This window comes from Coregonus lavaretus (genome assembly GCF_964263955.1).
Source record: "Coregonus lavaretus genome assembly, contig: HAP1_SCAFFOLD_913, whole genome shotgun sequence".
Taxonomy (NCBI): Eukaryota; Metazoa; Chordata; class Actinopteri; order Salmoniformes; family Salmonidae; genus Coregonus; species Coregonus lavaretus.
In genome coordinates, this window is record NW_028165943.1 from 17481 (window position 1) to 30623 (window position 13143).

The window sequence follows — 13143 nt, forward strand, 5'->3', positions numbered from 1 at the left end:
CATGACTATTCTTTGTGTGATCTACATGAACAGCTCTTTTAATTTTAGATACTGTTTAATACTGACTGAGACGTTTACGTGTTGCCAGATTGGCCTTCTAAATTCCTGTACAAGACATAGATTTTCCAGTAAATGGGCCCATTAGGGCGACATATGATCTAATACCTTAAATGAGTACTTTAAAGGAGCTAGGCTATTTAGTGCTATTTCTACCTGCAAATAGCACTAAATGTCAATTATATATCTGTAGTAGTAAAGGAATATAAATCCACAAGAGGAGCCTTCCACAACAAAGGCTTGAAAATGTGATGATCTGTGGAAATGAATACAGTATATCTCTCTGATTCCCATCTCTGTGTGTGAAAAGCTCTAGGCCAAGGGACAATCTTTCATTGAGCGCTTATCTCATAAAGTCTTCTAAACTCTCGTCTGTCAACCTTGACTTATCAAACAGACGTTTAAACCCTTTCAGAATCCTCTCATTCTCAACGAAGTTCCAGATGCTTAGTATTGTTAAGTCTACACACTCCAAACCTCTACTCTGATTTTGTTTCACCATGGCGTTATTATTCAGCCCTGTTCATAAAATGCTTTCGATAAAATGCTCTGGATTTCCTAGACTGGTCGCAGATCTTTTTGTGGTGTCTTGCCAACTCCTATGATCATTGGCAACAGCACAAACAGTTTTGGGACCAGGCTATGAATTTCCTTGAAGCCGTAAGAAAAAACCTCCCCCATATCCAATAAAATCCCTCTTAATCTCTGATGTCTACAGACGTAGGATCTTAATTTGAGCCAGTTTGCTACAGCAGGGAAATAATCCTGCAACAACAGGAAATGTGAATTATTATGTGGATTATAATTAACTGACATTTTTTGTTGATACATTTTTCGTAAGGTGAAAATCAAGTCTGAAATTTCAAAGTGGAAATTACAAACTTTAGAAGCCTTTTTAAAACTCAAATACACTAGTTTGCATTTCCTGCTGTGCAGGAGAATTCTTAGCAACAGAAGAGTGATCAAATTAAGATCCTACATCTGTACCTTGTAGGGTAGCTCTGGTATCAAGGGGTCATAAACAGTATCTATAGCAGAATATATTATTCAATGGTGAAATTAAAGGTTATGTTTAATCTATCTGGTTGTTTTAAGGCTCTTTCAGTTGTATAGTACAGTTTTGAAAGGGAAACTGAGTAAGGCATCAATAATTGGGCACAAGCACCTGTAAGAGAGATCCCTGTTAGATTGGGATCACCAGCTTTAATTCTTCTGAACATGGATATTTTGTTACTTTGCAATGTTTCTATGACATCACATACTTTGTACTTCTCCAATCAAATCATAAAGTTTTCTACCTGAGGTTACAATGATTCCTGAGAAGCAGATATTTTGTTTACAGAATCACGCACACTTGCTAGATTTGTGAGAGGGTTTCATTTGAACAAAAGAGAGAAGCTAACTTTGGTCTTCCACATGTATCAACTATCAACCAAAATATCTGGGTACCTTTTCAATATCAGTTTATTATTTCCCTTGTCTCTAAACATAACTTTGTGAAACAACACAGTACTGAGTCAGACAGGTGTCAAAGACCTCAGCAATCTCAACCTCACAGCCTGGCACCTTCTACTAATTCCACTGGGTTACACTATGCAAACTTTAGAAAGGTTGACCTGGGTAAGCCTACCTTTCCAATGTCAACATATTTTCACTTGACATTACTTTTCTAAATCCTGGTGCCCAAAAACCTGTTGAAACAACATCAATCTGTAAATACTTTACGACTATGTGGTATTAGTCAGGAGTTAGGAGCACTAATGCACGGTCAAAATGCTCCAGAAACCCCAACAACAGTCTGCCACCTAACCTTCTAGCTTTCCAATATCAGTATATTTCCCCTTGATAAAGGTTTCCTAATGCCTGGTGCCCACAACCCTGTTCAAACACAACCTGCTCTAAACACATATTTGTGAAACCACATGGTAGTGAGTCAGGTCAAGAGCACTAACTGAAGCATCATGGTCAAGGAGCTCCATGCTGCCTTCTTAGTGCCACGGACCTGTCCGCCATTTAACATAAAGATTAGCCCAGTTGCTGCCACGTGTCAACACAGCAATGAACACATGCTCAGTGTCCAGGTTTAGATTGGGGGAGGAGAGGAGGTGGGGGATGAGGAGGAGGGGGAATTGGAGGAGGTGTTGCTCCAAATATACAACTTTTGTAGCAAGGGAGGAATGAAATGATCCCGGTCCAGATCTGTTTGTGCTATCTGCCATAGGAATGGGCAAGACTGCACAAACAGATCTGGGACAATGAGAGAATAAAATCACCTATCTACAAATAGGCCTTAGTCGGTGGTCTGTGTGTGTTGCAGCTGTGGCCTACTGTGGTTGGGTAGAGCAGATAAGATCTGTCCCCTGGCACCAAGGCAGTTAGCGCGTCATGCTAATGTCGCAAACATCCTTCTAATGGTATTTTCTAAATCCATTTTATAAGAAGCGACAGGCACGTGGAGTATTGTTTTCATATCGCTCCCCTTACTGCCATGACTCGGCGTGACTGGGTAAACTATTTACTTTCACAGAGACACGAGGATTAGGACAAACACCTGTCTTTCCCTGAATAAACAAATAAAAAGTGGGGTAATGCTATTTAAACTTGGTGTCCCCCTAAAGCAAACTGAGTGATTTCAAAGCAGTCCCTCTACTGTTCGCCTACTATCCCAGAGCTGTTAATATAGCCACTAATCAATCATCTAGTCCCTAATTAATGTCAAAGCTGACATTATTATTGCCTGGCAGGTGGTACTATGCAGTGTCGGACCTGGGAAAACACATTAGAGAGCTTTGGTTAACGTCCCCCTATCTGTCTGGTCAGTGTGACAGAACTACTGACACCTTCTTCCTCATCAACTGCAGCACTTTACTTCACTTTATAGCACTTTACTGCAGCAATTAACCTTTATGGTCCTTATGGGGTTTATCATTATTGTATTATTTTGTTCAAATACTTGTGTAGTAACAATGTAATTACTATGGTAACAATGTTGTAATAACATGTTGTTGCTTTGTAATTGCATATTTATGTAGTTGAGAGCTTATTTGTTATTACACAAGCAAAGGAACATGAATGTCATAACTTCAACCATTTGTCTTTCTGAGACCCACAGAGGGATCACCAGCATCAATGGTGAGCTATTGTATTCTACACCATCATCGCATGGCACAGATAGCGAAGCTTGGAGAACAAAATAACAAAAGCATTCATAACATGTTCTCCATGTTTTCCACAGGTCTTTACCCGTCATCATCTACACCCCAGCACCATACCCTGCATGCTACACTCTTAGAAAAAAGGGTTCCAAAGGGATTCTTCGGCTGTCCCCATAGCAGAACCATTTTTGGTTCTTGGTACAACCCTTTTTGGTTCCAAGTAGAACCCTTTTGGGTTCCATGTAGAGCCCTCTGTGGAAAGGGTTCTACATGGAACCCAAAAGGGTTCTACTTGGAACCAAAGGGGTTCTACCCGGAACCAAAACAGTTCTTCAAGGGGTTCTCCTATGAGGACAGACGAAGAACCCTTTAAGGTTCTAGATAGCACCTTTTTTTCTAAGAGTGTATTAACAGCATTATGAACCTTTAACAGAGATATTTAACAGAGATATAAAAAAAATTACAGCCATTCTTTGGGACAGCGATCCCCTCGCTAGGCTAAACCTTAAGTCCTACTACCCTTACAGGAAAAATGTGAAGTGTTCCAAAACCACATGGTTTCACATGAAGTTTCACGTGGTTATTTTTCACGAGATTTCACAGGTGATGCCCTGCAAACAAAAATGTGTCGTTACGATGTCCCGAGAACGTCACACAGTCGCAGTGTTCTCAACGTACATGTTTGACACACTTTGACATACATGATTACATAGTGTATGTAAACAGTCATTATTATTCAACATGTCCTCACCTGGGATTTGAAATCACAACATCTTGTTTCACTGCATTCTGATGGTGCTGCTATGCCACCATGTCTATGTCAATAACTGATTTCACCTGTAATCCTACACTTTGGACTTCCAAGTAAATCTCAGCTTTGTTACACTCAAGAAAAACGATTCAGGAGTAACATTAAAACAGAATAATATGCCCCACCAACATTAGAGACCTATACAGAAAACCATCAAATTGCAGAAATAAATCAATGATGAGAGAATAGTCAGAATAACTGATAACTAAAGCAGCAGTGCAGATGGCACTCTTTTGCTAAGTGCAGAGATGTATTATAATGAATGTTTAGGGGACTTCTGGGAATGTTACAGATTTAGTGGCGCAGCAGAAAGATCAGCATACCCCAAATCCAGAGGTTGGGAGTTCAAATCCCAGTTGGGGTCATTTTGAAATGTCAGTGCTAAGTGATCATGTCAAATGTAATCATATTGATTAAAGTTGTTTACACTATTTTAGCTGAACAGCGTACCACTTACCTTAAAACCCTCATATCATTTCAATACTTCCCTGTTTTCACATGTTGAGCTGAAATGTTCACATGTGAAAACAAAACAGACACGTGAGGTCAGTTGTTCACATGTGAAACCATATGTTCACCTGTATTAAATTTACAGTTCACATGTTGACTCCACCTTTTCCCATGTTAGCACCGTGTGAGGACAATAACATGTTTTCACCTCACATGTGAATTGCAGTTTCACATGTGAAAATCAAATTTGCTTTTTCACGTGAAAGATTTACGTGAAAATCTAATTTTCAGTTTCATATGTGAAAACCTAAATCTCAGATGTGTAATGGAATTTTCACCTGTGAAAAATGTTTAAAAGTGAAAATCGAATTTGTACTTTCACACATGAATTGTACATACATTATGTTTTCAGTTTGTTAATGTGTGATATGGGGGTATAGAAAAGTGTATTTCGACAATTATACAGAAAAACTTTTATAAACAATAGCATCTATGTTGACACTGCCATGTTGATCTGAGCCTTGCTGTTGGAAAACCACTACAGTGTCCGACTTTCGGCTGTCGCAGATGCACCTTCCCCGACTTTCGTCTACAGTCAGCTTCGTTAAGTTTACCGCTGGAACACACCCTGTGTCTGCCTCGTGCGGCAGCGGCAAGTGTGCGAGACAAAACTTTACCAGCATCATAGCATACGTATGGATGAATCACTGTGACACATGAAATACGAGTGATAGTGTAATCAATGTGTAATAACTACGTAAAACATTCATATTCAGGTCCTGATTGGTCAACAAGCTTATTTGACGCGTCAAATAGTGTTATTTGACGTGTATCTTTTTTTGACATGCAAAGCCCCAAATGCCTTTCCATACTAGCTAGGCTAAACCATTGGTCATACTACAGTATGGAAGCTATCCCCTCGCTAGGCTAAACCATTAGTCATACTACAGTATAGACAGCTATCCCCTCGCTAGGCTAAACCATTAGTCATACTACAGTATGGAAGCTATCCCCTCGCTAGGCTAAACCATTAGTCATACTACAGTATGGAAGCTATCCCCTCGCTAGGCTAAACCATTAGTCATACTACAGTATAGACAGCTATCCCCTCGCTAGGCTAAACCATTAGTCATACTACAGTATGGACAGCTATCCCCTCGCTAGGCTAAACCATTAGTCATATTACAGTATGGATAGCTATCCCCTCGCTAGGCTAAACCATTAGTCATACTACAGTATGGACAGCTATCCCCTCGCTAGGCTAAACCATTAGTCATACTACAGTATGGAAGCTATCCCCTCGCTAGGCTAAACCATTAGTCATACTACAGTATAGACAGCTATCCCCTCGCTAGGCTAAACCATTAGTCATACTACAGTATGGAAGCTATCCCCTCGCTAGGCTAAACCATTAGTCATACTACAGTATGGATAGCTATCCCCTCGCTAGGCTAAACCATTAGTCATACTACAGTATGGATAGCTATCCCCTCGCTAGGCTAAACCATTGGTCATACTACAGTATGGACATCCTGTGTCTGCTATAGGAGTCTCACCACGTCATTCAAGTGTGAAACAACATCTACCACAACAACAACAACTACTAGAGAAGAATAGCAAAACAATAACAACAACAACAACAACTGCTAGAGAAGAATAGCAAAACAACAACATCCACAACAACAACAACAGCTATAGAAGAATAGTAAAACAACAACATCCACAACAACAACAACAACAACAACAACAGCTAGAGAAGAATAGCAAAACAACAACATCAACAACAACAACAACAGCTGTAGAAGAATAGCAAAACAACAACAACAAAGAAAAGGAGAGTGTGTAAGACAGAGAGGTATAGAATAAAGGAAATGATAGAGCATGGGATAGAGAGCGGGGGGGAGAGAGAGGTAGAGAGAAGAGAGGGAGAGAAAGAGACCCCCCCCCCACACACACACACACACACACCACAAAACCACAAGCCAGTACCAACAAATCTTGACAATATTTTTGCTAATGGCCGGTACCCACAACCTGTTCAAGCACGATCAATCACAAACAAGCATTAGTAGTAGTTTACACTACTAAATGAAGCACTGTGTAAGGCGGTACATAAACTTCCCTACTGTACTATATTATGGCAACTTGGGTGCAAAGCCTTAACATATGGTAAGCAGTTCCTGGTTCAGGAACAGTTAAGAGAGGAACTGCCTGGTATTCCCGTAATGTAGAGAACCTGCAGTAGAAGTGATCTATGGTACATAAACTACAGTACTGTGCTATGCTATGTTATGGCTACTTGGGTGTGAAGCCTTAACATATGTTAAGATGCCTAAGGAACTGGTATTCCCATTACGTTAAGATAGAGAACTTGCATACTGTAACAGTATAACTCACACAGGCATGACAGGTGCTCTAAAGCTGGACTGAGACTGGGTTACGTCAAAACTTAACTGACTCAACTCCTGAGTGGCGCAGTGGTCTAAGGCACTGCATCGCAGTGCTAACTGTGCCACTAGAGATCCTGGTTCGAATCCAGGCTCTGTCGCAGCCGGCCGCGACCGGGAGACTCATGGGCGGCGCACAATTGGCCCAGCGTCGTCCAGGGTAGGGGAGGGAATGGCCGGCAGGGATGTAGCTCAGTTGATAGAGCATGGCGTTTGCAATGCCAGGGTTGTGGGTTCGATTCCCATGGGGGGCCAGTATAAAAAAATATATATATATGTGTATTCACTAACTGTAAGTCGCTCTGGATAAGAGCGTCTGCTAAATGACGTAAATGTAAACAAAGAGTAGAGAGAGAGAGAGAGAGAGAACATAAGGGTCTACTGCTTAACTTTATCCAAACAAGTTATGTATATTGATGTGTAAAAGTAATTCAATCATTGTCTTCACCTAGACAAATTCAGTATTTTTTTTACAAAGACTGCGACTGAATTTCTTCCACATATCAATAAACGTAACCTGTTTGTGTAAAGTTTTATCATACACAGAAAATAGAAATAATATATTCAGAAATAAATCATTTGATTTCACTTCTCTGAAGACTTCTCCTTGTAAAAAGGACATTTGATCTATAATCGGAATAATCAGTTATCTCCACATCTGTCCAAAGTTAAAGCAGATCCTCTACATGAAACAATGATTTATATACAATTCACTGGTCGAGGTCATTTTTCATTGAATTAGCTACTACTGTGGTTACTATGTAGTTACATGTAATTACACACATTTCAAGAAATGGATGCAAGTTGATAGTTCAACCAAATTTCAAATGTACATATTTGTTTTCTTATCTTTAAAGCAGTTTATGGTCAAGGAGAGACTACAAATGTCTACATTTGTAATAGCATGAACTATCCCTTTAAGTGTACTGTGACCCAAAATGAATGTGTATTATTAGTTAGGACTGGTGAGTAGGCTACTTGGTTGTCTATAAATCATGTGTCGAGAGGTTAATCATTCTATGTTCTTCTAATTGATGGACAGCTATAAACCATGTTGTGTGTCAGCTGGAGGGTCTGCGTATATAGAAATCGTTGCTGTTTTAAAATAGAATGAGCGGACAGGCGAGCCATATAAGGACTGCTCTAACATTTCACTTTCTAGCTCAGCAACATACAAACATGGCCGCTTGATCCTACGCCTCTCTGTACACGCACGCGTGCATACACGTACGTACACAAATACACACAGAAACATACACGGGCGTGCACACACACACACATTTAATTATTTTCCGTTCCATCCCCAGTCAAATCCTTACTCATATCCTTATCGTTAATCTTAGGGCTTGTAAAACAGGGGTGTATATTGCACATATTTATTCTGCTATTTGCTGTTACAAACTCAAACACATAAGTCCCAGTTCAGACTCACATTATATTCAGTGATGACGATCACAAATCAAAACCTCAAGAAAAATCACCTACCTGTACCATTTCACCGGGCTATAATTCTAAATGTAATTGTAAAAATATAGATTTTGGTTGCAATAATGGAAATAAATGTAAAGTTGTTGGTAAAATGACATGTTAAAAGTGACTTAGAAACAGGCATCAAGAACCTGTGCCGTGCCGTAGTGCATTCGCTTGGCTTGATCGAGCAGATCGCTTCTCTCACCACTTTTATACCGAATGACGTCTTGTATATTTGAAGTTCGAGACATGTAATATGACATATTCTTTATGATCCCTCCCCGTTTTTAGTTACTCCATCATGATAAGTCCCCATAAACTCCTTTTCCAAATAAGGTACACCTTTAAGCTGTGCAAATGTCCTCCCTCCAACAGCATAATTTACCACGGTTTACTGGTTTACATGGTAATATGTGGGGTTTTCTATGGTAAAATCCGACATATTAGTGCCCTAACATAGTACTCGCCCTTGTAGCCTTTTGCCTGGACACTAGATGTACAAACACACACGTTCAGTACAGTGGCTTCATTCCAGTAAACAGTTGGCCAACTTTATTATTACAAGTAGTAGCAAAAAGGAAGGCTTACTTTATTATTACAAGTAGTAGCAAAAAGGAAGGCTTACTTTATTATTACAAGTAGTAGCAAAAAGGAAGGCTTACTTTATTATTGGAAAAGTTAACAATGAGAATCAATGTTAGAGAAGAGTCAACATTGAGAAGTTAACATTGATAGTCTATTATAAACCAGACTAAATCCAGTATAAACTACCCCTGCATAAGTATGCATACCTGTGTTGAATTAAATGATAATACAGTCAATAATTACAGCCTACTTAATATACATCCACAAAATAATATTTAATCAGTGGAAAATATATCAATGATTAGCAAATAAGATAATACATGTCAAGGTGGCATAATAAAATATAGATAATCAGTTATATTACACTGATGCTGCTAAACTTTACACACCTGAAAATATGCATGGTTTGGGAAATTCCATATGTGTCATTACTGTAGATATTGTAGCAAATTTACTTTTTGAATAAGACACCAAAGGCTATTACATTGTACACATAATATTATTTATTACATAAGATTATTATTTATTACATAAGATTACAAAGTTGAATGTTGAATCTGATATCAAATAATAATTTATTGTTGCTATGACATTTGTACCACTGATAATGTAAGCATAAGATGGGATGGGCGGCAGGTAGCTTAGTGGTTAAGAGTGTTGTGGCAGTAACCGAAAGGTTGCTGGTTCTAATCCCTGAGCCGACTAGGTGAAAAATCTGTCGATGTGCCCTTGAGCAAGGCACTTAACCCTAATTGCTCTTGTAAGTCGCTCTGGATAAGAGCGTCTGCTAAATGACTAAAATGGAAAATGTAAATGTAAACATTATAATAAAATGAAGTGTATATCTAACTACGCTGTAGGGTGATTAGATTAAATAGTCGGTTTACTTTTCATAGAAGAAGATAAAGTCTTCATTAAACCGAATTCATCTCTTCATTATCGATAAAATATATTGTTGTATTTTAAACTAGTGAAATAAATAATTAAATTATATTTACTGCAACTTGTGTAATGTGTTAAAATTACAAGTTCATTTGGCCTAGGAGAAGCTAAAGGCTATAACATAGTGGTAAACATTGTATTTATGATTTCTCTTAAAAACAAATATATTTATTTATTCTAAACTATATTGAGAACAGTATATTCCATAACTTTATAGTTATATAAATAACAATAAAGTTGTTACTACAAGATTTCAATACAACGTCTCATATTCCGGTTGTTACAAATTGTTAATATAAGGTCTCATATTTAGCTGACATTCATTTAGACTCTCGGGGTTTTTACTGGCATCTGTAGAATCTCTTGGGCTGTTTATTGCTTATTTACTTAACAAAAGCAATTATGTCATTATTTAAGAGGGAGATCTAATACTTTCATTTACTTCTAAAGTTCCTCAACTCATATAAGAACGGGTTTCAGTCTAACCCAAGGGATTTTTGTGCTAATATTCTCTAAAGTAGAAATAATAAATAAAGGCATAATAACGTCAAAACACAAATATAAACACAAATATAAGTTGAAACAACTAATACATTCTTCAACATCCTAAAGTTCTAGATAACTATGACTAGCTAAAATGTATTAATTTCAACAAAATGAGAACTTCAATCTAATATTTTCCCTTTTCCCTTTAGGACTTCCTGTCTATTTTACTAAGAGCACAGTACTGCTTGTGTTTCAGTGTGAGACCTTACTGTCTGTTACAAACACATATACCGTTTGTGTGTGTTTGAGACTGAGTGGGACAGCTCTTCTATAAAATATCTTTGTTCTAGTAGTTTCTGTTTTCTCTTTTTCTCTCTTCCTGACTATTCAGCATGTTTCCATGGTAGGACTGTCTGTTCTACTCTGTGTGAGACACTGCTACTCTGCTCCATGGGAGAATGAACACTAGTTACATGTGAGCCACAGTGAAATAAATGATTGTGCAGAAACAGTGAAGGCCATTGAGCACACCCCATCCACCTCATCCATCTTGCATACAGGGATGACATTGAGTTTTGGGAAGTGTTTCCTCTTTCCACAGCTTTTCCTAAACATATATACACTATAACTCATCTGCCAACCATCCGACTACAGTATTCCTTGGAACTGTTGTTCAGAAGTTTGAATTCCATCATCCATAGCTAGTTAGAGAAAGATATATTCATGAATACCAGCCTGCCAAATCTCCCTTCAACAAATGGATCTTCCATTCCTATTCTTCGGAAGTTGGAATTCTATCATAGCCGCTAAGGAGACATTTATTAATTGATATATTAGCCTCTTAAATCCCCCTTGGAACTAATTCATTTTCATACTTGCGCTTGGGATAACAGGCATGGCATGTATTTAAAATGACATATATATGTCTTCCCATAGCCTGTCTATGGCACATAGCATACCGGTATATGTGCACATATTTGCAGCAATATTTTCCCTTACCTCTGGAAGTGTTTGTTGGACGTCTTGGCTTCCATATATCCTCCTTGGCTTTTCCCCGACATTTCACAAGTTTGGCCGTTCTTGACACCTTCGATGTGCGCCTCAAAGAGAGCCTTATCCCAGGCCTGTTGCATGGCCAAACAAAATCACTAACTATTCCTTTAACCCACTAACCAACCACACACACCCCTCAGAAAAGGTGTCACTGACTGTCAGTCTGTCAAGGACAGTCTCCCTCGCTGTTGGAGGGGCTATAAGAAACAAAATCCTTTGGTGTAACTTTCTCTCTCCCTTGCGATGGATGACCAATAGCCTAGGGAAGCTGTTGAATACTGTAGCTGCGGTCCCGCGGACTACTTTGCCTCGGCAGGAACTTTTCTTCTGTCTCTCTTCCCTCTCTCTCTCTCTCTCCCCGGTGCTTCTCCTTACAGACAGCGACAATGACAGCCAGCAAAGCCGCTGGCCTTAGCTCTCTCTCCCGCTCTCTCTCTCCTCTCTCTCTCTCTCTCTCTCTCTCTCTCTCTCTCTCTCTCTCTCTCTCTCTCTCTCTCTCTCTCTCTCTCTCTCTCTCTATCTCTCTCTCCCTCTCTCTCTCCCTCTCTCTCTGCTTTCTCTCTTCCTCCTCTTCTCCCCAGTGACAGAAAGTAAAACCCCAGGGGCAGAGGGTGTTCAAAGGGAAACGACCATGGTAGAATGAAGAGTTGGAGGAAACGACAGAGGTGGGGAGAGGTGGAGGGATAGGGAGGGAGGGATGAAGGGAGGTGGTTGGGGGTGGTAAGTTAAAGGCTCTTGACCAATTGGGAGTCCCTGCCTGCTGGCCCAGTGACGGTAGTGAGTGCAGCATGGCCGGACAGTGTGTGTAACAACAGGGGAAGAGTCCTCCCTACGCCACGCTGTTGATTATCACCTCATGCTCACACACACAGACACACGAATGCATGCAAGCAGGCACGCACATGTGTGTGTGCGTGTGTGCGTGCGCGTGTGTGTTTGCGTGTGTGTGTGGGTGTGTGTGTGTAGGGGCTGTTCCCAGTCCCTAATTCCCTAGGACACAGTGTCAGATTATTCACATTTTGTGGTGGCCTGTCTGTCTGGGGTTACACATCGTTGCCTGAGCCAAAAGTCCTGGGACCCCTTTAATCATAAATCACTACTGTGGAAGAAAGGTACTGAGTGGAAGACTTAGAATATTGGATCTAAAATATTAACACCTGTACTGTAAATTATTAACACCTGTACTGTAAATTATTAACACCTGTACTGTAAAATATGAACACCTGTACTGTAAAATATGAACACCTGTACTGTACAATATTAACACCTGTACTGTAAAAATGTAAATAAGCACCAGAATCACTACCTGAAGGGACAGGGTGGTAGTGGGTGTAGACTGTGGTATCACTACCTGAAGGGACAGGGTGGTAGTGGGTGTAGACTGTGGTATCACTACCTGAAGGGACAGGGTGGTAGTGGGTGTAGACTGTGGTATCACTACCTGAAGGGACAGGGTGGTAGTGGGTGTAGACTGTGGTATCACTACCTGAAGGGACAGGGTGGTAGTGGGTGTAGACTGTGGTATCACTACCTGAAGGGACAGGGTGGTGGTGAGTGTAGACTGTGGTATCACTACCTGAAGGGACAGGGTGGTAGTGGGTGTAGACTGTGGTATCACTACCTGAAGGGACAGGGTGGTGGTGGGTGTAGACTGTGGCATCACTACCTGAAGGGACAGGGTGGTAGT